The sequence below is a fragment of the Ovis canadensis genome, chromosome 1, assembly GCF_042477335.2.
Source record: "Ovis canadensis isolate MfBH-ARS-UI-01 breed Bighorn chromosome 1, ARS-UI_OviCan_v2, whole genome shotgun sequence".
In the NCBI taxonomy this organism is placed as follows: domain Eukaryota; kingdom Metazoa; phylum Chordata; class Mammalia; order Artiodactyla; family Bovidae; genus Ovis; species Ovis canadensis.
The window spans coordinates 275,826,405-275,852,103 of NC_091245.1; the positions used below are offsets into that span (position 1 = coordinate 275,826,405).

General features: G+C 42.5%; 1 long non-coding RNA gene across 1 annotated transcript; it reads right to left on the bottom strand.

Moving 5' to 3' along the window:
* Positions 1 to 933: 933 nt before the first annotated feature.
* LOC138428224 (uncharacterized) lies at positions 934 to 25,039 on the bottom strand. Its single transcript, XR_011252351.1, has 3 exons — positions 24,908 to 25,039; positions 3,960 to 4,047; positions 934 to 2,956 (listed from the first exon to the last, which is right to left on the bottom strand). It is a non-coding gene; the product is annotated as an uncharacterized lncRNA (long non-coding RNA).
* Between the last annotated feature and the right edge of the window lie 660 nt (positions 25,040 to 25,699).

A 25,699-nucleotide genomic window follows, 5' to 3' on the forward strand; every position in this document is an offset into this window, starting at 1 on the left:
GGAGTCTTATCATCAAAGGAAGACCAGCATTGTATCCCAGGAAGGGAGGCATTTAATCTGTTCTTTATTTCTGGTCAGTGTTCAGTCTTCTTTAATAATTAAAGCAGCAAAAATAATGAAGTGGCCAAATTATTATAACTGCTAAAATCCTCAGATTGTGTGTGTGTGTGCGCGTGTGTGTGCATGCGTGCGAGTGTTTGACTCTCTGCAACCCTGTGAATTCTGTAGTCAAATCCAAATTTAACTGGCTGGAAAGAGATTATTCAGAAAACGATTAATTTTCACACCAGGAAGCTGTATCATTTTCTCTTTTTCTATCTGACTGTTATCACTTTTCCCAAGAAGAGTAAATTTTCATTCCTCTAAGTCAGTTATTTAATCTGAACCTCCCTATCAGTTCCTACCATGTTCTATGAACATCAATTATTTTCCTTACTGCTGCAGGGAAAAAAAAAAAAAAATCCTTTCAGTCTGAATTTATTGTATATTCCCCAAATTTATTGTATCTCTTTTCAAGAGAAAGTTCTTGTTCTAAAATAACAATTTCTTCAAATTTTATATAATTTTTATGCTTTTGGCTAGTTTTATTTTTAAAACTAATTAATTTTTATTAGAGTATAGTTACTTTACAAGGTTGTCTTGTTTCTACTGAATGCATGCAAATTTAGTGTTATTATTTAAGCTATTATGTCTTTAAATAAATGAGTGAATAAAAAAATTAAAGCAGATGTGTAATGTATGTTTGATAGGCCACAAACAGCCTGCTCAAGTTAGCATAAAATGTTAGTTAAATCATATATAAACCAAAATGACTTCCCCATACCTCGAAGTGTAAAAATTTATTTCATCAGCCACATGCGTAATTCTAAATTTTCTAGTGAGCATAATGTTCCATAGAACAAATATTTTAAAAAGAAACAAAACCAGTGAAGCTGGATTTTTAAATATATTTTACTGAATCCAATATATTTAGCATGTTATCATTTCAACAGGTAATCAGTAGAAAAATAATGAGACATCTTGCTTTCTCTTTTGTGCTGTCTTTGAGATACGGTGTAAACTGTATGATTCAGCACATCTCAGTCTGGACGAGGCACACTTCAAGTGCTTCCAAAGAGGAGATGTCTGCCCCAAACAGAGACTGGGGAGTGTTGGTGACGAAGGGAAAGCGTGGAAATCACAGGATGAATCAAGAGAACTGCTTCCTTCTGAAGGTCTGATGGAGGAGCTTCACCACACCGGCCCTTCTCTGTTTCACTTCTGTGGGGTGAATCATTCTGCATGCCGCTTCAGTTGCGTTCGACTCTGTGGCCCCACGGCCTATAGCTCTCCAGGCTCCTCTGCCCGTGGGGTTCTCCAGGCAAGAACACGGGAGTAGGTGGCCACGTCCTCCCCCAGGGGATCTTCCCGACCCCGGGATCCAACCCGAGTCTCTTACGTCTCCTGCATCAGCAGGCGGGTTCTTTACCACTAGCACCGCCTGGGCAGCCCTTATCCCATAGGCAGATCATTATCAGATATCAAACTTGGGCTTGCTTCCTCAGACTCACGACGGTGCGGCCACCTGACACGCCATTGTCCTTTTCGTTTCTACTTCCGTCACCAGGCAGAACCATCAGTGACATTGTTGCCTACGTGGGTAACCCAGCTGTTGTGCTCTGAGGGCGGCCGAATGCTGTCCAGCGGGAGGAGGTGGTCGTGGACCTCTTTGGGGATCTCGAAAATTATGGACTGTATTTCAGGGAAAATAATAGTCAACAGAATTTTGCATCTAATTGCATGGTATTCACAATACTCCTGAAGCAGTATATGCCCTCTAGAAAGTGAAAGAAAGTGAAGTCGCTCAGTTGTGTCGGACTCTTTGCTACCCCCATGGACTGTAACCTATCAGGCTCCTCTGTCCATGGGATTTTCCAGGCAATAGCACTGGAGTGGACTGCCATGTCCTTCTCCAGCGGATCTTCCCGACCCAGGGATCGAACCCAGGTCTCAGATCATCTATTTAGTCTACAATTTAGGTAGCGCTTGTGGTAAAGAACCCAGTCTGTCAGTGCAGGAGACTGGGGTTTGATCCTTGGGTCAGGAAGATCCCCTGCAGGAGGGCATGGAAACCAACTTTAGTATTCTTGTCTGGAGAGTTCCCTGGACAGAGGAGCCTGGCAGGCTACAGTCCGTACAGTCGCAAAGAGTCAGACACAACTGAAGCACACACGCAGTCCTTAGTTTATTATTTCTTCCATAGAACGAAGTCCAGTTTCCTTTAAATACCAAGCGAGGTTTCCCGTGATCCAGTCCCTGCCACTGGCCTTGTCTCCCGCTGCTTGTCCACTGCTCACAGGCGTCCCTGCATTCTTTTGAAATGACGTTGACTACTTTGCAGTTTCTCTCTGCATTCACACATCTTGTTCTCTCCACTAAAAGCCCTTTCTCGCTTCCCAGGTGTACCCCTCTGCAGCTCAAACATCACCTCTGAAAACCTTCCCTGACTCATCTTCTTACCATCATTAAGTCAGTAACTTCTGCTATGCATATGCTCCCACGCAATACTTCTAAGCTCACATTTGGCACTCTTTGATACAACCGTTTGCTTAAATGTCTGTCTGCTTCCACAAAACCGTGAGCATCTTTAGAGTAGAGCCTGTGTTTTCCACATTGTATTCCTCTCACCTCGCATAGTATCTGGAATCAACTGATGTTGGTAAAATATTGTGTACAAAAATAGAATTATCTAACCTTCAGAAATAGCTTAAACAGTGAGATGCTGGCAGATATGTACAAATTTCACATATTCATCTCATACCAAGGATATTTGCTTCGGACTTGAAGAAAGCTTGATTTCCCAGAAAGTTTAAATGTGAGAAGAAAAAAAGCATTTTTCTCTGCCTATTCTTTCCCTTTTATTAAAGGAATACCACCTCTGTTGAGAGTACATTTTCCTCTGTTATCTGGTTCCTTCCTGAAAAGCCGTGTACAAGTCCACAGCCATGCGATGTACCAGGACACAGGGAGACAGGAAAAAAAAAAAAAAATGGAAATGCTCAGTAAGTTAGGAACTAGCTGATGACTCACGGAGATGGAGAATTTTGTTAACATGTCAAAGGCAGGCAATCTTGTCCACATTAGGTGTCCTCATTTCTGTGTGATTAGAAATTATATTATCCGGTAGTTAAAATCGTAAACTGATAAATTTTGCTACTTCTAAAAAATTTATTGTATTGAAGCATAGTTGACTTACAATGTTGTGTTTATTTCTGTCATACAACAAAGTGATTCATATATACACACATACACGCTTTTTCATGTTCTTTTCTATTATGGTTTATCGCAGGATACAGAATATAGTTCTCTGTGCTATACAATAGAGCATTGCTGTTTATTCATCCTATATATAATAGTTTGTGTCTGCTAAACCCAAACCCCTAATCCTTCCCCATATCTTTCCCCTTAGCAACCACAAATCTGTTCTCTATGTCTGTGAGTCTCTCTTTCATACCTAAGTTCACTGCATCATATTTTAGATACAACATTTAAGTGATGTCATTTATCTGTCTTTCTCTTTCTGACTTACTTCACTTAGTGTGATAATCTCCAGGTTTTACACATGTTGCTGCACATGGCATGATTTCATTGCTTTTTATGTCTGAGTAGTATTCCACTATGTAGCCATTCATCTGTGGATGGACACTTAAGTTGCTTCCATGTCTAGGCTATCGTAAATAATGTTGTTACTGATACCGCTAGGTGGTGTTTCGAGGACAGCGGGACTTTGATGAGCTCCAGTCTCAGTGCAGAAAGAGTTTGCCAAGAAGCAAAGTGATAGATAAGTGATTTATTAGACGAGGATGCTTGTGGGACATGCAAGTGGGCGTAAAAGAGGGGAACGCACTGAGAACTTAGTGGGCTGCAGTTTTAAAGTCCAAGGAAAAGTAGGCTGGGGGAAAGAACACCTTCTTCCTCACCTCGAGTAGAACATCATGATTCTATTGTCAGCTCTTCCTCCATGTCAAGCAGGGGAGTTTTCTTGTCCCCATGTAATCAAGTGTGGACCTGTCACGGCACAGAGAAATGAACAAAAAGGCAGTAACATATACTATAAATGATAAACCATCTCACGTTTTAGTATAATCTCACCCTTTGCTTACACTTTTGTTTTTACTGCATGCAGAGAACCATGCCCTGGGAATCACTAACTTACTGAGCTCACTGCGAATGACGTGGGTCTCAGGCCGCTGCTGCTTCATGTTTGGGGCATGTTTCAAGCTTCTGTTGTGTGGTTTTGCTGCTGAGCAAATCTGCTTGGTTTTGTGGCTAAGCAAGCCTGCTTTCTTGGGTAATCATTAACTTACAGGGTTTCCCCACTTTTTCTTTCCTTACAATCCCCTAGTGGGATTAACTATTAAATCACCCACATCGTCCCTTTATTCTGTCTCTATCACTGTGAACATTGGGGTGCATGTATTTTTTTAATTATAATTTTGTATAAATGTTACCAAGTCCAAGCTTGCTCTGCTCGCCACATGACAGGTCTATGAATCTGAGAGATGAGTGCTGAGGCAAGGAAAAGGGCTTTATTTCAAAAGCCAGCTGACTAAGAAGACATCATCCTAGTGTCTCAAAACAACCACCTTGTTGGGGTCTGGATGCCAGGTTCTTTTATAGAGTCAGAGAGAGAGAAGCAATGAGGGACTAAAGTCAAAAGGCAGAACACAGAGGGAGAGGGGGTGAGGAAGTAAAGTGAAAAGGGTCTTCAGTCTCGCAAAACATCTCTGGGAAGGGCCAAGATTTGGCGGGCTTTCTTATCTCTCCTTGCTATTCTTTGGAACTCTGCATTCAAATGGGTGTGTCTTTCCTTTTCTCCTTTGCTTTTCGCTTCTCTTCTTTCCACAGATATTTGTAAGGCCTCATCAGACAGCCATTTTGCCTTTTTGCATTTCTTTTTCTTGGGGATGGTCTTGATCCCTGCCTCCTATACAATGTCACAAACCTCCTTCCATACTTCTTCAGGCACTCTGTCTATTGGATCTAGTCCCTTAAATCTATTTCTCACTTCCTCTGTATAATCAATCGTAAGGGATTTGATTTAGGTCATACCTGAATGGTCTAGTGGTTTTCCCTACTTTCTTCAATTTAAGACTGAATTTGGCAATAAGGAGTTCATGATCTGAGCCACAGTCAGCTACCAGTCTTGTTTTGCTGACTGTATAGAGCTTCTCCATCTTTGGCTGCAAATTACAGATACCAAGGGAACATTTCATGCAGAGATGGGCTCAATAAAGGACAGAAATGGTATGGACCTCACAGAAGAAGAAGATATTAAGAAGCGGTGGCAAGAATACACGGAAGAACTGTACAAAAAAATCTTCACAACCCAGATAATCACGATGATGTGGTCACTCACCTAGAGCCAGACATCCTGGAATGTGAAGTCAAGTGGGCCTTAGGAAGCATCATTATGAACAAAGCTAGAGGAGGTGACGGAATTCCAGTTGAGCTATTTCAAATCCTAAAAGATGATGCTGTGAAAGTGCTGCACTCAATATGCCAGCAGATTTGGAAAACTCAGCAGTGGCCACAGGACTGGAAAAGACCAGTCTTCATTCCAATCCCAAAAAAGGCAATGCCAAAGAATGCTCAAACTACTGCACAATTGCACTCATCTCACACGCTAGCAAACTAATGCTCAAAATTCTCCAAGTCAGGCAGGCTTCAACAGTACATGAACCATGAACTTCCAGATGTTCAAGCTGGATTTAGAAAAGGCAGAGGAACCAGAGATTAAATTGCCAACATCCACTGGATCATGGAAAAAACAAGAGAGTTCCAGAAAAACATCTACTTATGCTTTATTGACTATGCCAAAGCCTTTGACTGTGTGGATCACAATAAACTGTGGAAAATTCTGAGAGAGATGGGAATACCAGACCACCTGACCTGCTTCCTGAGAAACCTGTATGCAGGTCAGGAAGTAACAGTTAGAACTGAACATGGAACAACAGACTGGTTCCAAAGGAGTATGTCAAGGCTGTATATTGTCACTCTGCTTATTTAACTTCTATGCAGAGTACATCATGAGAAACAGTGGACTGGATGAAGCACAAGCTGGAATCAAGATTGCCAGGAGAAATATCAATAACCTCAGATATGCAGATGACACCACCCTTATGGCAAAAAGTGAAGAGGAGCTAAAAAGCCTCTTGATGAAAGTGAAAGAGGAGAGTGAAAAAGTTGGCTTAAAGCTCAACATTCAGAAAACAAAGATCATGGCATCTGGTCCCATCACTTCATGGTAAATAGATGGGGAAGCAAGGGAAGTAGTGACTTTATTGGGGGGGGCTCCAAAATCACTGCAGATGATGACTGCAGCTGTGAAATCAAAAGATAATTGCTCCTTGGAAGAAAAGTCATGACCAACCTAGACAGCATATTGAAAAGCAGAACATTACTTTGCCAACAAAGGTCCATCTAGTCAAAGCTATGGTTTTTCCAATATTCATGTATGGATGTGAGAGTTGGACTATAAGGAAAGCTGAACACCAAAGAAGTGATGCTTTTGAATCGTGGTGTTGGAGAAGACTCTTGAGGGTCCCTTGCACTGCAAGGAGATCCAACCGGTCCATCCTAAAGGAAATCAGTCCTAATTGTTGATTGGAAGGACTGATGCTGAAGCTGAAACTCCAATACTTTGGTCACCTGATGTAAAGAACACACTCATTGGAAAAGACCCTGATGCTGGGAAAGATTGAAGGTGGGAAGAGAAGGGGAAGACAGAGGATGAGATGAGTCTGAGTAAACTCCAGGACATGGTGATGGACAGAGAGGCCTGGTGTGCTGCAATCCATGGAGTTGCAAAGAGTCGAAACGAATTGAGTGACTGAATTGAACTGAGGCTTTGGAAGGGGTGTGTTAATCTCTTCTCTATCTGTAGCCATTCACAGGTGAGCAGGGTTAAATTACTTCACGATGAGTCAAACAAAGGCACTTTAGGTTCACAGTCAGGCAGAGGGGCACAATCCTTTCCTTGTTGTTCAGTCACTCAGTCATGTCCTACTCTTTGTGATCCCATGGACGGCAGCACGCCAGGCTCCCCTGTTCTTCACAGAGTTTGCTCAAACTCATGTCCACTGAGTTGGTGATGCTATCCAAATCCAACCATCTCATCCTCTGTTACCCCCCTCTTCTTTTAAACTTTAAATGTAAAGTTATTTATTTTAATCGGAGGCTAATTACTTTACAATATTGTATTGGTTTTGCCATACATCAACATGAATCCGCCACGGGGGTACACGTGTTCCCCATCCTGAACCCCCCTACCACCTCCCTCCCCGTACCATCCCTCTGGGTCATCCCAGTGTTACCGCCTTCTTATCCTGCCTTCAATCTTTCCCAGCATCAGGGTCTTTTCAAATAAATCGGCTTTTTGAATCAGGTGGCCAAAATATTGCAGCTTCAGCTACAGCATCAGTCTGTTGCTGCTGCTGCTAAGTCGCTTCAGTCATGCCCGACTCTGTGCGACCCCATAGACGGCAGCCCATCAGGCTCCCCGTCCCTGGGATTCTCTAGCCAAAAACACTGGAGTAGGTTGCCATTTCCTTCTCCAATGCATGTAATTGAAAAGTGAAAGGGAAGTCACTCATCATGTCTGACTCTTAGCGACCCCATGGACTGCAGCCCACCAGGCTCCTCCGTCCATGGGATTTTCCAGGCAACAGTACTAGAGTGGGGTGCCATTGCCTTCTCTGCTCAGTATCAGGCTTTCCAATGAATATTCAGGGTTGATTTTCTTAGCTTTGACTGGTTTGATGTCCTTGCAGTCCAAGGAGTATCCTCCAACACTACAGTTCAAAAGCACCAATTCTTCAGTGCTCACCCTTCTTTAAGGTCCAGCTCTCACACCATACATGACTACTGGAAAAACCATAGCTTTGACTAGACAGACCTTTGTCATCAAAATGATGTCTCTGCTTTTTAATATGCTGTTTAGGTTTGTCATAGCTTTTCTTCAAAGGAGCATGCGTCTTTTAATTTCATGGCTGCAGTCACCATCTGCAGTGATTTTGGAGCCCAAGAAGATAAAATCTGTCACTGTTTCCACTTTTCCCCCATCTATTTGCCATGAAGTGATGGGCCCATATGCCTTGGTCTTAGATTTTCGAATGTTGAGTTTCACTCTCCTCTTTCACCCTCATCAGGATGCTCTTTAGCTCCTCTCTGTTTTCCGCAATAACGATGGTGTCCTCTGCATATCTGAGGGTATTGATATTTCTCCTTCAGTCTTGATTTCAGCTTGAACTTCCAGTCCAGCGTTTCACATGATGTACTCTGCATATAAGTTAAATAAACAGGGTGACAGTGTATGGACTTGATGTACTCCTTTCCCAATTTTGAGTCAGTTTTTTGTTCCATGTCCAGTTCTAACTGTTGCTTCTTGGCCTGCATGAGGTTTCTAAGGAGACAGGTAAGGTGGTCTGGTATTTCCATCCGTTTAAGAATTTTCCAGTCTGTTGTGATCCACACAGTCAAAGGCTTTAGTGTAGTCAATAAAGCAGAAGTAGATGGTTTTCTGGAATTCCCTGGCTTTTTCTATGATCGAATGCATGTTGACAACTTGATCTCTGGTTCCTTTGCCTTTACTAAATCCAGTGTATACCTCTGGAAGTTCTCAGTTCACATACCGTTAACGCCTAGCTTGAAGGATTTTGAGCATTACTCGCTAGCATGTGAAATGAGCACAACTGGATGTCAGTTTGAGCATCCTTTGGCATTGCCTTTCTTTGGGATTGGAATGAAAACTGACCTTTTCCAGTCCTGTGGCCACTGCTTTTTCCAAATTTGCTGGCATGTTGAGTGCAGCACTTTCACAGCATCATCTTTTAGGATTTGAAATAGCTCAACTGGAATTCCACCACCTCCACTAGTTTTGTTCATAGTAATGATTCCTAAAGCCCACTTGGCTTCTCACTCCTGGATGTCTGACTCTAGGGGACTGAGCACACCACCGTGGTCATCCAGGTCATTACGACCTTTTTCATACAGTTCTGTGTATTCTGTTTTTGTTTTCATTTTTTAAATTTATTTATTTATTACTGAAGGATAATTGCTTTATAGAATTTTGCTGTTTTCTGTCAAACCTCAACATGAATCAGCCATAGGTATTCATATATCCCTTTCCTTTTGAGGTTGTGATATCTACAGAATGGCATATTACTCAGCCATAAAAATGAACACATTTGAGTCAGTTCTGAAGATGTGGATGAAACTAGAACCTATTATACAGAGTGAAGTTAGTCAGAAAGAGATCGCTAAATATCATATTCCAACACAAATCTAGAAGAATTGTACTGAAGAATTTATTTACAGGGCAGCAGTGGAGAAACAGAAATAGAGAAAAGACTTACAGACATGGGGAGGAGAGGAGAGGGTGAGACGTATGGAAAGAGCAACAGGGAAACTTACATTACCATATGTAAAATAGATAGCCAACGGGAATTTGCTGTATGGCCCAGGAAACTCAAACAGGGGCTCTGTATCAACCTAGAGGGGTGAGATGGGGAGGGAGATGGGAGGGAGGTTCTTCTGTGTATTCTTGCCACCTCTTCTTAATATCTTCTGCTTCTGTTAGGTCCATACCATGTGGACCTAATGATATGTTAGGTATGTTAACAGTATGTTATTGTGCCCATCTTTGCATGAAATGTTCCCTTGGTATCTCTCTACTTTCTTCAAGAGATCTCTAGTCTTTCCCATTCTATTGCTTTCCTCTATTTCTTTACAATGTTCACTGAAGAAGGCCTCTTACGTCTCCTTGCCACTCTTTGGAACTCTGCATTCAGATGGGTACGTCTTTCCTTTTTTCCTTTGTCTTTCACTTCTCTTCTTTTCTCAGCTATTTGTAAGGCCTCCTCAGACAGCTATTTTTCCTTTTTGCATTTCTTTTTCTTAAGAAGAAGAGTCCTCTGAGACAGGTCATTATGTATGATTATAGTAACAACAGCAACGAAAAGCAACTCAAAAGAAACATTTCCAAAATGGAGTCAGAACTGGTTCTTCTTTGCAGCACAGGTGTATTAATACACCCAGGAGCAAAACTGTTGGATCATGTTGCAACTCTACTTTTAGTTTTTTGAGGAATCTCCATACTATTTTCCATAGAGGCTGCACCATTTTGCATTCCTGTCAAGAGTGTGGGAGGGGCCCCCTCTCTTCGCATCCTCTCCACCACATGTTATAAAATGTATTACTTCTGCTACTATATAGTAGGCATTCCTTCTACACATAATACATGTTTCTGGTGAAATTCTGAAAAATTAAGCACTGAAAAATTATGGGGGAAAACATGGCTGTGAGTGGATTACTTAGAACCTAAGCAACTTTGTCACCAAAGCCCTACAAAAGAGATCACTGTTACCTTGAAATAATTACCTTGGCAGTTTTCCTTGATGTCTAGAGGCTGCCTTGGAAGATATTGGTAAATGCACAAACACACCATGTGGGGATTCTGGATGGCATTCTGAGACAAGCAGGGGCTCTCTCCAATGTCTGAGCCAGTGGCTGCTCTTACATAGGGGCAGCAGAGAAAGAGGTACAGCCATCAAGCAGGGAGCAAGTCATGCAGGCGTTCATTGTCAATTTGCTTCAGATGGAGCTGAAAAGGCTTCTGCCTGGGTAGTAGCCATCTGAGAGCTTCGCCTTTTGTTTCCTGCTGAGGTTTTTAATTCTGCTTGTATAACCTGGCTCCCCTTGCCTAGGAAAAATTGTGTATAAACCAACACAATTGCGACCGATTGGACAATAGGAAGATCTGCTATAGCAAAATATAATTGCTCTGGGAAAATGGGGAAACAATCATATTTTCAGTTTCTACCGAATAAGTCAGTTTGAGATCCTGAATTTGATATCACGACACATTTCACATGTGGACAAAGAAAGTCAGCAGCCACGTCAATAAACAAAGGATGCTGAGGCCGTCAAGCCATCAAGCCAGCAGCCACTGCAGCCTGCCCTGACTGTGTACCCTGAGAGGATTCAGATTGGAGAAAAGCAGGATACTGGCTCCAGGTAGCAGAGATACATATCAAAAGATGACTTCAATGAGACCAAACTCTTGCATCTTCACATACATAGGAAAGCACTAAATTCATTAACTTGAAATGTCTGGTTTTTCTTTAATTAATAGTAATCTTTGATGTTACAACTACCTGAATTTTTTTGCCAAAATTCTATGCTTCCTGGCTTCTTCCTTACCTCTTCAGAGCAGTTCCCTCAGAGCCATCTGTGAGACTGTCTCCCGGGCTTAAGTTCTCAAGAAGTCCACCAAATAAAATATAATCTTCAACTTTTAGGTTGCGGTTTGTTTTTAAATCAGCACACCTTTGGGAATTTGTAGAGTGGAGGCACTTTTAAGTGGCTACCCAGAAAGAGATTATGAGTGCTATTTTAGATGTCAGCAAAGTGGATGCCATAATTATGAAAACAATTAGGATCCTATCACTTATCATCTAGTCCCAAGAACTTGTTACTTCCTTTGCTGGAAACAACATAAACAATTCTTTCTTTGTCACAGATCCTACAATCAGTTGGCATACTTAACTACATTGTATAATAAAAAATTTGTTTAAATTATGAGATAGAAGTTACTAAGTGATAGAAAGCATACCAATAATCTGAATAGGAAAATTAAACGTGATGAAATGCTAGCTCTTAATAGATGGTAAAGTACTAAAAGACAATTTTTAAGGGTTCTCAGTCCTACAGACATAGTGTTAACCAAAAGCTGGGTTTACCTGTTGGTGAGTGTCTAGCGAATAGGCACAACCAAACCGAAGAGCAGAAGAAAGAAGAATTCGTTATTAGTTGCAGCAAGTAAGGAGAATAGCAAAGATCTTTCCCAAAGCAGTGTCTCCCTGAACAGCAAAACTGGGGAAGTTTTAAGCTCAGGGTACATGCATATTCACAAAGGGGCTTGGCAGAGGAGAATTCAGCATAGAATTTTGGCAAAGGCTGACAAGAGTCCAGGCTTTAGTTAACTGAAGTAAGGAGGCTCAATGTCATCATTCCATCTTCCACCTGTGTGGGGGGGTCTCTGTTTCTGCAATCAAAGATATATTTTTATGACTATCCTTTGAGGAGGCACCAGGACTCTGATTTATCACTGTACTATTGTTTGGCTGCCTTTTTTCTGTTCCTGCATGCCTTCATTCCCTTAAGATCGTTAATTACTGAGATATGTTCAAGGGCAAACAGTGAGGCCAGGCTTTGATTATAAAATGACTTGGGCCAAAAATGACTTCTCTTATGTCAAGAAAACCATTCCTTGTTCTCTTTGTCTGGGGACCCCCTAACCTATCTGCTTATAGTAGCAATTTTGCAGAAAGCAGTTACTCCTTCTGTGGCTGAGAGATAGTGAACAAGGACCATCTGAGAAATTTAGGCAAGAGCCACAGGCCCTGGAAGGCTGAGCTGCAGGTCTCTTTGTAGACGGTGTGTTTGCACGGGGGTGTGCATCCTATCAGAGCAACTTGCTGGAGGGTCTGGGCAGGGACTGGCCCATATGAGAATCCTGTTTCCAGCCATCACAGCATGAGCTTGATCTCGCCATGTACATCAGCTTCAGGTGTGGATGAGACCCGTTGGGTGTAATTCACTGGGTGCTGCTCCTTTAATACGAGTTCTTGAATTAGAGAGCTGTTGACTAAAGAGACAAGTCATCAGCTTCCTTTCCCCTCCCCCATCACACCCAACATACACCCTGTACAAGACAGGTATGGGATGGCCACTACAGAAAACCCCATTCAAAAGCAGGTGAGGAAGGTGAGCTACTGCACACAGTTACTCTGAAATCCAGCTGTGTTTGTGTAAGCAGCTCTTTGCAGGAAACTGCCCTCAGTGGGAGTCCCTTCCCTTCAGCAGAGCTGTATTGTCACTGCTTTCAAACCAGGCACCCCCACGCTCTACGCATCTCTGGCCCATGCACACCCTTCAAATCTTTTAATCACACACTTTGCCTTACTTGCTGGTTCTTTCCATAGATCCAAGAAGTATAAAAGAAGAATGAGTAATTAACAGATGACCAGATCTCTTTCCTTGCTCTCTCTTCGGTGATCTCACAAACTGCGTGAACAAGATAATATCTCGGTGAAGATCACAAGGAGTGGACAAGCCTGCCCAAAGTGGGGCATGGCAACAGCCCCGACCTCCTATCTCAGGGATCAACTGAGATGGATCTAGGGTGGCCGTTTGAAGCAGGATCTCAGTTCCACCGCCAAGGACTGAACCCAGGCCATGATGGTGAATGCACCCAATCCTAGCCACTGGACCCACCAGGGACAATTAGCTAGGAGCAGAGCCCGGGCTCTTTGTCTGCTCTGAAGAAGGAATTCAGCAAAGAGAAGGAAAGTAGTGAAATCAGTAAAGTGTTTATCAGGAGAAAAAAGAAGCACCTGCAGACGGACATGCAGGTGAGTTCAGAAAAAGAACCGAGGGCTTATACGGAGGAGGTTCTTCTGGGTTTCCTTTGGCCAGTCACCTTGCTCTGTCTGGCTTTGAGTCCATGTGTGGTCTGGCTCAGGGCCCTCCTCTGTGTGCACGGGCATCTTTTAGCCAAGATGGATTCCAGAGCAAGGGTCTCCGGGAAATTGACCTAACATGTTACAGCGCGACGCCCGCTCCCTTCTCTGACCCCTGAGAAACCTTTCTGCACACGTGTAGTGTGGGAGGTCTCCTTGGCCTCAAGGATGAGAAACATGTGGTCTCTTTATCTTTCATCCAAGCAGGACCCGGCTCCTCCTTGCCCCAGCCGCTATCTTTATCGTGAAGTATCTGTCCACAGGAGACAGACTCCAGCTGCTCAGCCTAAGACCCGTCTATCTCTTCTCAAAGGATTATTCTTCTTTTCCCTTTAAAACTTTCAGGTTCAAGCAAAATCTTCAGAGGTGGTTTTTGGTTACACTGAGACCACCACCTCTACTCTACTTCCAGCATTCTGGTTAAAAGCAACTTTTCTTTCTACCAACATTTGTCTCTCTCTTGAGCATTGATTTTTGAGTAGCAAGCAACCAGACCTGATTCAGTAACTTCTGGGCCTCCAATTCCTTATCAAGACTCAATCCTACTCTCAGAGGGTTGGGTCCTTTGAATTCCAAATTCTGAAGCATGTCTGGCTCCAAGGATGTGGAAAAGGGTGGTTGGCCTGCACTCAGAGACTGTAAGAAAAGGGCCTGGTAAACACTCACATTCTCTATTAATAATGGAGATTTTTCACGTGCCGCTTCTGTTTCCCCACAGAGATCAGTCTCCAGGAAGTGAGATTCCAAGGAGCTCAGAGGCAAGACTGTTCCAGGACCACACTTTCTGCCTCTGTGCTGACAGATGATTCCCTGAAACAGCCACAAGAGTAACAAACTTGGTCGAGTGGAGTACAGCAGAGCCTTGGCAAATGTCTCATATACTCCAGGCGCTGTGCCAAAGGCTTCATCTCATCCAGCCTTCCGGAGGCCTTATGAGGTAAGTGCTGACCTCCCCATCTACGTCGGACCACTTGTACCCATTTAGACGAGGAAACTGAGGGTTACAGATATTGCGGTGTGCTCAGGTTTGCCAACTAGAAAACTGCAATAAACATTGTGACATGACTTTCTCTGTCAATTTTCTGGTCTTTGCTATCCTGGTGGAAATTTAAGATGCTGAATTCTCAACTTTGTTTCATGAAAACTAAACGTGTAAGACTGCTGGATTGTTACAATTTCCTGCTCAGATACTACACAGTAGATTTGCAAGATTGCCATTAGGAAAAACTGGGTGAAGGGTATGTGGAATCTTTCTGTATCGTTTCTTACAACATACTAATTTAAAATTATTTCGAAATAAAAGTTTAATTTAAAAACCTGAAACTGTCCTACAAAGATGGCTTTGCTAGACTTCTTTTATACCTTTATGAGAGACAATGCCTTTGGCAAAGCAATGAGAAAACTGAAGGGTGAGGTAAAATGATGATTTATTTCATTATTACTTCATTGATCTATGTAGTCCATCCACCTTCTGTTTTCCTATCTTAGTATTGCTTGAGCACAGATTGGAATTATTAATAATTAAGTTATAGAATGATACAATAGCAAAATATTATAACACAGAGAGAAAGATCCCGAAAGACTGCTTAGATACTAAAAGGTAGCTTTGATCTCTAAAAAGATCCAATAGACCCATATGATAATTGCTAAATAAAATGATAGATTTTAGATAGATACATGGATAGATCAATACATGATAGATAGGAATATTTTTTTCTTGGTTCCTTGGAACAACTTAATGAAGAAGAAAAGTCAGTGAAATGTCAATCCATACAAATAACTGAAATTCCTCAATAAAGCAACTCAGAAACTGAGATTGGATCTAGTAGCCCGTAACGGTGTCCTGAGGGTGGAGATAGAATCCAAACCCTTAGCTTGGCCAACAAGGCCCCACGTGTCAGCCCCTGATGCTCGCCACCTCCCCTGGACTCTCTCCATCGTGACCCTCTCACAGTCTCTGCTCCGGCCTCACTGGCCTGCTCCTCGATCCTGTTCAGTCTTGTCACAGGGTCCCAGTACAAGCTGGTCCCTCTTTCTCGAGGCCCACCAAGCCTGGGTCAGTTTCTTTTTCATAAGCTCTTACAGGATGGAGTTACTACCTTTGGGGTGGTACTCTCCATCTGTAACTGTTGATTCACGAGTGGGTTTTTTTTTTTTTTTTTATTGGAGTCCATCTCCCCTGGGAGGCCAAAGGCCCTGTGAGAGGAGGCCTGTTCCCATTTCCACACGTTATTGCATCCAGAGCTGACAGCGGTCACCTGCCTCCTCCCTGAGAAGCCTAAAATTATGAAGAGGAATAAAGTTCAGGCCAGAGGAGCAAAATGGCAAGACATGGCCCGAGGTAGCTGCAGCTCTCCACTGCTGGCTCATGTTAGGGTTTGTGCTCCTTTAAAGATCAGGGGTCTTTTAACACTCAATTTTGAATTTCTGGCTTCTCTTGTTAAAAGAAAAAAAGTTCTGTGACCATATTCCCTTGAACTGCCTAGAGCTGAGCAGTGACGGCTCTGGTTAGGAAGGGAACCTATTCTCCAACTCAGAAGTCCACTCCCAGCCTGCTTGTCATCTCTCCTTCTTGCCTCACAGATGCAGCTGCAAGCCCCATAGAGCTGCAGGGAGGCTTGGCACTGTGAGTCACTGTGCTCTTTAGGGATCTCCACTCCCAGCCTGCTTGTCGTCTCTACTTCTTGCCTCACAGATGCAGCTGCAAGCCCCATAGAGCTGCAGGGAGGCTTGGCGCTGTGAGTCACTGTGCTCTTTGGGGATCCTGGTCAGCATTTTAACAGAATGTTGGTTGAAAGAGTAAATCAGGGCTTCCCTGGCGGCTCAGTGGTAAAGAACCCACCTGCCAGTGCAGGAGACAGTGTCGACCCCTGATCCAGGAAGATCCCACGTGCTGTGCAGCAACTAAGGCCGTGAGCCACAGCTACTGAGGCACGCTCCAACCTCTGCCAGGCATCGAGAGGGGCCGCTGCAGTGAGAAGCCCGCACACCGCAGTCAGAGACGAGAGAGGCCAGAGCAATGAGAAGCCCGCATAACAACAGACACGCCTCAGCCAAAAATAAATAAAATGATTGTTTAAAAAAACGTGGTAAACTGGAGAAGGGAAAGACAAACCATTAGTAATCTTTCATCAAGAACCCCACAAACAGTATGAAAGGCAAAAAGATATGACACCGGAAGATGACCCCCTGGATCAGTAGGTGTGCAGGTGCTCCTGGGGAAGAGCGGAGAGAGAGCTCCAGGAAGAATGAAGAGGCTGGACCAAAGAGAAAAAACACTCAGTTGTAGAGGCGTCTCTCGGTGAAAGTTTAGTCCGATGCTGTAAAGAACAATATTGCGTAGGAACCTGGAATGTTGGATCCATGAATCAAGATAAATTGAACGTGATCAAGCAGGAGATGGCAAGAGTGAACATCGACATCTTAGGAATCAGTGAACTAAAATAGATGGGAATGGGTGAATTTAACTCAGATGGCCACTATACTTACTACGGTGGGTGAGAATCCCTTAGAAGAAGTGGAGTAGCACTCAGTCAACCAAAGAGTCTGAAATGCAGTACTTTGGTGAAATCTCAAAAACAACAAAATTATCTCAGGTCGTTTCCAAAGCAAACCATCTAGCATCACAGTAATCCAAGTCTATGCCCCAACCACTGATGCATAAGCTGAAATTGAACAGTTCTATGAAGACCTACAACACATTCTAGCACTAACACCAAAAAAAAAAGATGTCCTTTTCATCATAGAAGTTTGGAATGCAAAAGTGGGAAGTCAAGAGATACCTGGAGTAACAGGCAGGTTTGGTCTTAGAGTACAAAATGAAGCAGGGCAAAGGCTAACAGGGTTTTGTTGCCGGGGTCCAGCCCCGGTGGATCCAGGGTGATTCGAAGGTGGGGGGACGGAGTCGGCGTCTTTGGAAAAATACATATTTAATCACAGATATAGAGAGATTAGAAATGGATAGTGTAGTAGGAAGATTAGTGGAGAAAAGGAGGCTGAATAACTTGGATTACGTGGAATAGCATCCATGCTCCAGATGGGAATTCAGCCAGAAAAACGGGAGCAAGAAAGAAGCGACATGGGGGAATCAGTCTTTCTGGAAACTGATCCGATTTCTTTATTTTTGGGTTTGCTTATATACCTTTTGTTACACATAGGGATGAATACAGAGTCACGCGGGGGTCAGCAGTCCTGACCTTTATCAAAATCAGGTGCTTCACATAAATGTATATAAAAAAGGTACATCATCTTCTGGCCATGAGTGAGACCTGCTGACATTTTATGATCCTTTCTTTCTGATAACCAAAAAACTTATTTCTTCCAAGGGTGTTTTTTCTTAAACCAGGCACCACCCCCCCCCAAATAAAGTTACATTCCTATAGGGTGAGGGTGTAGCGAGTTACAATCAAGAAAGGAATTTATTTAACCCAAGGTTAACATGATTAATCTTAAAGGTTAATACTTATTTCTCCTATATGCTTAAAGGTTAATACTTATTTCTCCTATATGTTAGTTATATTCATTATAAGGGTAGGGAACATGGAGATTTAGCAGCAAACATCAGCCCAACAAATGAAAATCCTTTCACCAATGCTCCCCTTAAGATCTATTTAGTCTTAAGATATGATAAAGTTACATTCTTACATAGCAAGGACACAGTGATTTATAACAAAGTACAGTGATCTATTACAAAAGAGAAAATCCATTAACTCAAAAAGTCTAGTATTGCTAACATCAAAAACTACTATATTTCCTTTGCTATATTCCAAATACATTGATTAATATATTCCCAGGTGCCTAAGGATATAGAGGCCTGGCGGCAATCATTGACTCAACAAGAAGAAAAAGTCCTATGCTAATTAAGACTCTCAAAATACTCCAAAACTCTCTGTGCTGTTTATGGTTGAGAGGTAGTAAACAATCATGTGCCTAGTGGCAGCAGTATGGATAATCCTGTCACACAAGCTAGTCTGTCAGCAGAGAGGTTTGACCTGAGACATCCTTGTCCCACCCAGAGCAGGGAATTAGCAGCAATTATTGACACAACAAATGAAGAGACCCTTCACCAATATAATTCCTAACCAACTATACTAATAATTTCTAACTCCGCAAAAGAATTTGCCTTTAGTAAATCTAAAACATCTCGTGCCTCTCAGGTTGGGAGGCTGTAAGCAATCACGTGTGGCCGGACAAACCTATACAAGTGGGCTAGATAACCTTCAGAGGAGTCCGTAAGCTGAAACACTCTTGTCACGCCCAAGAATTTTTATCGCCTTGGAGCTGCACGTTTACTCCTTCTCCGAGAGAAACGGTTATGGGGGAGAGTCCCCCGTAAAGTCAGAGGTGTAGGTGAGAGCATAAAACAGACTCTGGCTTTGGGGTTAGATGCTCGGGAACAGGGGGTTTCCTGAGGCTTGATCACGCCTTTGCGTATGCCAAGCCTCGTTCCTCATGACCTTTGCCATGGGCGGAGTTCCTCACGCTGGCCCCCGGCATTTTGTCAAGAGACCACACTGGTCATAGCAAACACCCTCTTCCAAAAACACAAGAGAAGACTCTACACATGGACATTAGCAGATGGTCAATACCAAAATCAGATTGATTATATTCTTTGCAGCCAAAGATGGAGAAGCTCTATACAGTCAACAAAAACAAGACCAGGAGCTGACTGGGGCTCAGATCATGAGCTCCTTATTGCAAACTTCAGACTTAAATTGAAGAAAGTGGAGGAAAACCACTGGGCCATTGAGGTATGATCTAAATTGAATGAAGAATAGATTCAAGAGATTAGATCTGATAGACAAAGTGCCTGAAGAACTGTGGGTGAGGGTTCAAAACATTGTATAGGAGGCAGTGACCAAAACCATCCCGAAGAAAAAGAAATGCAAGAAGGCAAAACGGTTGTCTGAGAAGGCTTTACAAATAGCTGTGCAAAGAGAAGCAAAAGGCAAGGAGGAGGGAAAGGATATATGGAACTGAATGCAGAGTTCAGAGAAGAGCAAGGAGAGATAAGAAAGCCTTCTTAACTGAGCAATGCAATGAAAAAGAAGAAAACAACAGAATGGGAAAGACTAGAGGTCTCTTCAAGAAAATTAGAGATCCCAAGAGAACATTTCATGCAAAGATGGGCTCGATAAAGGACAGAAAAGCGAGGACCTAACAGAAGCAGACGATATTAAAAAGAGGGGGCAAGAATACACAGAAGTGCACAAAAAAGGTTTTAACAATCCAGATAACCACAGATAACTGGAGCTTAGTGACACTGTACAGGAGAAAGGGATCGAAACCATCCCCAATAAAAGGAGATGCGAAAAGGCAAAGCGGCTGTCTGAGAAGGACTTACAAAAAGCCGTGAAAAGAAGAGAAGTGAAAGGCAAAGGAGAAAAGGAAAGATATACCATCTGAATGCAGAGTTCCAAATAGCAAGGAGAGATAAGAAAGCCTTCCTCAGTGATCAGTGCGAAGAAATAGAGGAAAACAATAGAATGGGAGAGACTAGAGATCATTTCAAGAAAATTAGAGATACCAAAGGAACATTTCTTGCAAAGATGGGCTCAATAAGGGACAGAAATGGTAGGGATCTAACAGAAGCAGAAGATATTAAGAAGAGGTGGCAAGAATACACAGGAGAACTATACAAAAAAGATCTTCATGACCCAGATAATCACGATGGTGCAATCACTCACCTAGAGCCAGACATCCTGGAATGTGAAGTCAAGTGGACCTTAGGAAGTATCACTACGAACAAAGCTAGTGGAGGTGATGGAATTCCAGTTGAGCTGTTTCAAATCCTGAAAGATGATGCTGTTAAAGTGCTGCACTCAATACGCCAGCAAATTTGGAAATCTCAGCAGTGGCCACAGGACTGGAAAAGGTCAGTTTTCATTCCAATCACAAAGAAAGGCAATGCCAAAGAATGCCCAAACTACCGCACAATTACACCCATCTCACACGCTAGGGAATTAATGCTCTAAATTCTCCAAGCCAGGCTTCAACAGTACATGAACTTTGAACTTCCAGATGTTCAAGCTGGTTTTTAAAAAGGCAGAGGAACCAGAGATCAAATTGCCAATGTCTGTTGGACTATCAAAAAAGCAAGAGAGTTCCAGAAAAACATCTACTTCTGCTTTATTGACTATGCCTAAGACTTTGACTGTATAGATCACCACAAACTGTGGGAAATTCCTAAAGAGATGTGAATACCAGACCACCTGATATGCTTCTTGAGAAATCCATATGCAGGTCAAGAAGAAACAGTTAGAACTGGACATGGAAAAACAGATTGGTTCCAAATTGGAAAAGGAGTCCATCAAGACTGTATATTGTCACCCTGCTTAGTTAACTTATATGCAGAGTACATCATGAGAAACGCAGGGCTGGATGAAGCACAAGCTGGAATCAAAATTGCCAGGTAAATATCAATAACCTCAGATATGCAGATGACACTACCCTAATGGCAGAAAGCGAAGAAGAACTAAAGAGCCTCTTGATGAAAGTGAAAGAGGAGAGTGAAAAAGTTGGCTTAAAGCTCAACATTTAAAAAGCTAAGATCATGGCATCTGGTCCCATCACTTCATGGGAAATAGATGGGGAAAACAATGAAAGCAGTGACAGACTTTATTTTGGGGCTCCAAAATCACTGCAGATGGTGACTGCAGCCATGAAATTTAAAGACGCTTACTCCTTGGAAGAGAAGTTATGACCAACCTAGACGGCATATTAAAAAGCATAGACATTACTTTGCCAACAAAGATCCATGTAGTAAAGGCTATGGTTTTTCCTGTAGTCATGTATGGATGTAAGTTGGACTATAAAGAAGTCTGAGTGCCGAAGAATTTATGCTTTTCAACTTTCTCAAGAGAAAGCTCTTGAGAGTCCCTTGGAATGCAAGGAGATCCAGCCAGTCCATTCTAAAGGAGATCAGTCCTGAATATGCATTGGAAGGACAGATGCTGAAGCTGAAACTTCAATACTTTGGCCTCCTGATGCAAAGAACTAACTCAGTGGAAAAGACCCTAATGCTGGGAAAGATTGAAGGCAGGAGGAGACAGGGACGACAGAGGATGAGATGGTTGGATGGCATCACCGACTCGATGGACATGAGTTTGAGTAAGCTCCAGGAGTTGGTGATGGACAAGGAAGCCTGGCATGCTGCAGTCCATGGGGTCGCAAAGACTTGGACATGACTGAGCGACTGAACTAAACTAAACTGAACCACAGATAGTGCTGCACTCAATATGCCAGCAAATTTGGAAAACTCAGCAAGCGCCACAGGACTGGAAAAGGTCAATTTTCTTTCCAATGCCAAAGAAAGGCAATGCCAAAGAATGTTCAAACTAATATCCAGTTGTGCTCACTTCACATGCTAGCAAGCTAATGCTCAAAATTCTTCAAGCTAGGCTTCAACGGTATGTGAACCAAGAACTTTCAGATGTCCAAGCTGGATTTAGTAAAGGCAGAGGAACCAGAGATCAAATTGACAATATCCACTGGATCATAAAAAAAAGAAAGAGAATTCGAAGAATCCATTGTCTATGCTAAAGACTTTCACTGTGTGGGTCACAGCAAACTGGAAAATTCTTAGAGATGGCATTACCAGACCACCTTACCCCTCTTCTTAGAAACCTGTATGCAGCTCAAGAAGCAACAGTTAGAACGGGACGTGGGGTGACAGAGTGGTTGATAATTGGAAAAAGAGTATGTCAAGGCTGTCACGAGGTGACGAGGCTGTCTGTTGTCACCCTGACTATTTAACTTCTATGCAGAGTACATCATGCGAAATGTTGGGCTGAATGAATCACATGCCACGATCAAGATTGCAGGGAGAGAAATATCAATAACCTCAGACAGGCAGATGATACCCTTCTAACAGCAGAAAGTGAAGAAGAACAAAAGAGCCTCTTGACGAGAGTGAAAGAGCAGAGTGGAAAAGCTGGCTTAAAATTCAACATTTAAAAATCTGAGATCAAGGCATCTGGGCGCATCACTTCATGGTAAATAAATGGGTGGAAAGTGGAAACAGTGACAGATTTTATCTTCTTGGGCTCCAAAATCACTGTGGACTGTGACTGCAGCCATGAAACTAAGACGCTTGCTCCTTGGAAGAAAAGCCGTGACCAACCTAGACAGCGTATTAAAAAACAGACATTATTTTGTTGACAAAGGTCCATCTAGTCAAAGCTATGGTTTTTCCAGTAGTCATGGATGGATGTGAAAGTTGGACCATAAAGAAGACTGAGCGCCAAAGAACTCTGGTTTCAAATTATTGTGCTGGAGAAGACTCTTGAAAGTCCCTTGGACTGCAAGGAGATCCAACCAGTCAACCCAAAGGAAATCAACCCTGAATATTCATTGGAAGGACTGATGCTGAAGCTTAAGCTCCAATACTTTGGCCACCTGATTCGAAGATCTGATTCACTGGAAAAGACCCTGATACTGGGAAAGACTGAGGGCAGGAGGAGAGGGGGCGACAGAGGATGAGACATTTGGACGGCATCACCCGACTCAGTGGATATAAGTTTGAGCTAACTCCGGAGGTAGTGAAGGTCAGTAAAAGCTGGTGTGCTGCAGTCCACGGAGTCGCAAAGAGTTGGACATGACATGACTTCCAGACTGAACAACACCAACAACAATTAAAAAAAAAAAAAAAAGAAAAGAGTAAATCAGTAACCATAAATATCTGTGTGGTTAACCTTCAAACAGCTGCAGTGCCATATGAAAACACACAGGGGCAGTGTGGTCTTATAAATCCACAAATCCATCGTGGCTGGTAATGCTTTGAGATTAACAGGATAAACTGTCCTACAAACCCTTCTTGTTTGGTTTTTGGTTTTCAGTTCTTAACGAACTTGTTTGTTTGGTGAGATGGCAATGTACTGCTGTGTCCACATAAGCCCTTTCTCAATTTTCATTACCAACCAGACTTCAAATTCAGGATCATCTGAGTGTATATGCATGTAATTAGGATGTGTATATTAAGATGATCTAAAACTAGGAGATATGAGGGCATGTATATATAGTTAGGATATATCTTAAAATTAGAATAAAGAAAAAATTAGAAGACAGAATTAAGATATCTGTATACTTCTGTGTGTGTGTGTATATATATATAATATACATATTCTAATTTTGTCTTCTAATTGTGTGTAATAGATGTAAATCTTCTAATTTTAGATATATATTTGATTAGAATATATAATTAAGATATAAAATATATTACATATAATATGCAGATTACATGTATACTCCACTAATATATAATTAATTTAGTTAGGTTATATAAAAAATTAAGATATGGATATATAATTGGAATATATTTAAGACATGTAATTGAATTATATGGATATAACTGAGCTATATATACATTTGGGGATATAAAAATAATTAGAATATGTATGTATCATCAGGTTGAACTATAGGAAATTGAAGATTTCAGCAGATATTCAATGGTTTTTGACCTACAAAAATGGCAATTTTATATGCTCAAGCTTAATATTTCAAATGGACCAAAGTAATCACATTTGTCGGAAAATTAAGCCTATTTTGTACAATTTTCCCCTGGAATCTTTTGTTCTCTTTTCTAGCTCCAGTGTCCTCAATCTGTCAGTGATTTGAAAAACTGGTCCCTGATCACGTTGTGTGCAACTCTAGCCAGGAAACAGGGGCCAGTGATGGTTTTGCTCTTCCTCTGTGGGCGGTCACAGGGTGCTGTTTGTAGGAAAGGACATTACTTCATTTTTCCAATATAGGTAGACCTCACTTCATTACACTTCACAGATAGTGGGGTTTTTTTTTTAACAAATTGAAGGTTTGTGACGACCCTGCATTGAGCGAGTCCATCAGCATCATTTCTCCAACAGCATCTGCTCACTCGGCGTCTCTGTCACATTCTGGTAATTCTCCCAATATTATGAACTTTCTCATTATGATATCTGTCACAGTGACCTGTGATCAGTGATCTTTGATGTTACTATTGTAATTTCAGGGGTGCCGAGAACTGTGCCCATATAAGGTGGTGAGCTTAACCCATTAATCTGTTATGTTCTGACTGCTCTCTCCACCTCTCCTGAGGCCTCAACAGTATTGAAATTAAGCCAGATAACAACCCTGCAATGGCCTCTAAGTGTTCAAGTAAAAGGAAGAGTCGCAAGTCTTCATTTTAAATCAAGTGCTAGAAATGATTCAGCTCACTGAGAAAAGCATGTCAACAGCCCAGACTGGCCAAAAGCTTCCCTGGTAGCTCAGATGGTAAAGAGACGGCCTGCAATGCAGGAGAGCAGGGTTTGATCCCTGGGTCGGGAAGTTCCCCTGGAGAAGGAAATGGCAATCCACTCCAGTATTCTTACCTGGAAAATCCCATGGATGGAGGAGCCTGACAGGCTGGGCGGGCTGCAGTCCATGGGGTCACAAAGAGTCATACACAACTCAGCGACTAACACTTTCACTTTCATGGAGGCAAACAGTTAACCAAGTTGTGCGTGAATACAAACGGAAAGTGCTTGAAGGAAATGAAAAGTGCTGCACCAGTGAACACACCAATGATAAGAAAACGAAACAGCCTTATTGCTGGTATGGAGAAAAAGTCTGAGTGGTCCGGATAGATCAAACCAGCCACCGTATTCCCTTAAGCCAAAGCCTGATCCAGAGCAGGACCCCAACTCTCTTCAATTCTGGGAAGGCTGAGAGAGGCAAGGAGGCTGCAGAAGATAAGTTTGAAGTTAGCAGAGGTTGGTTCATGAGGTTTAAGGAAGGAAGCCGTCTGTCTCCACAATATAAAAGTGCAAGAAGAAACAGCAAGAGCTGATGTAAAAACTGCAGCAAGTTATCTAGAAGACCCAGCGAAGACATTCACGGAGGTGGCCACCCTAAACAAACCCCAGATAAACTCTATTCTCAGTCACAGCCTGCTGCTTTATTTTTTCAGTTGACAAACTCCAGCACCCCTCCCTCTGGGACACGGTGCGAGGGCCCCTGGGCGGATTTGAGTGCCGCTGCTCTGGGCCTGCTAGCCCCCAACTCACCCCACTCTCAGCAGTTACTAAAGGCTGTGTGAACTGTCTACACACAGGGTAGGCTGTTTGAGCCATTTTGTTTTAACCCTGGTGTGTGGTCAACAGAATTCTTACTATTTGTTGACT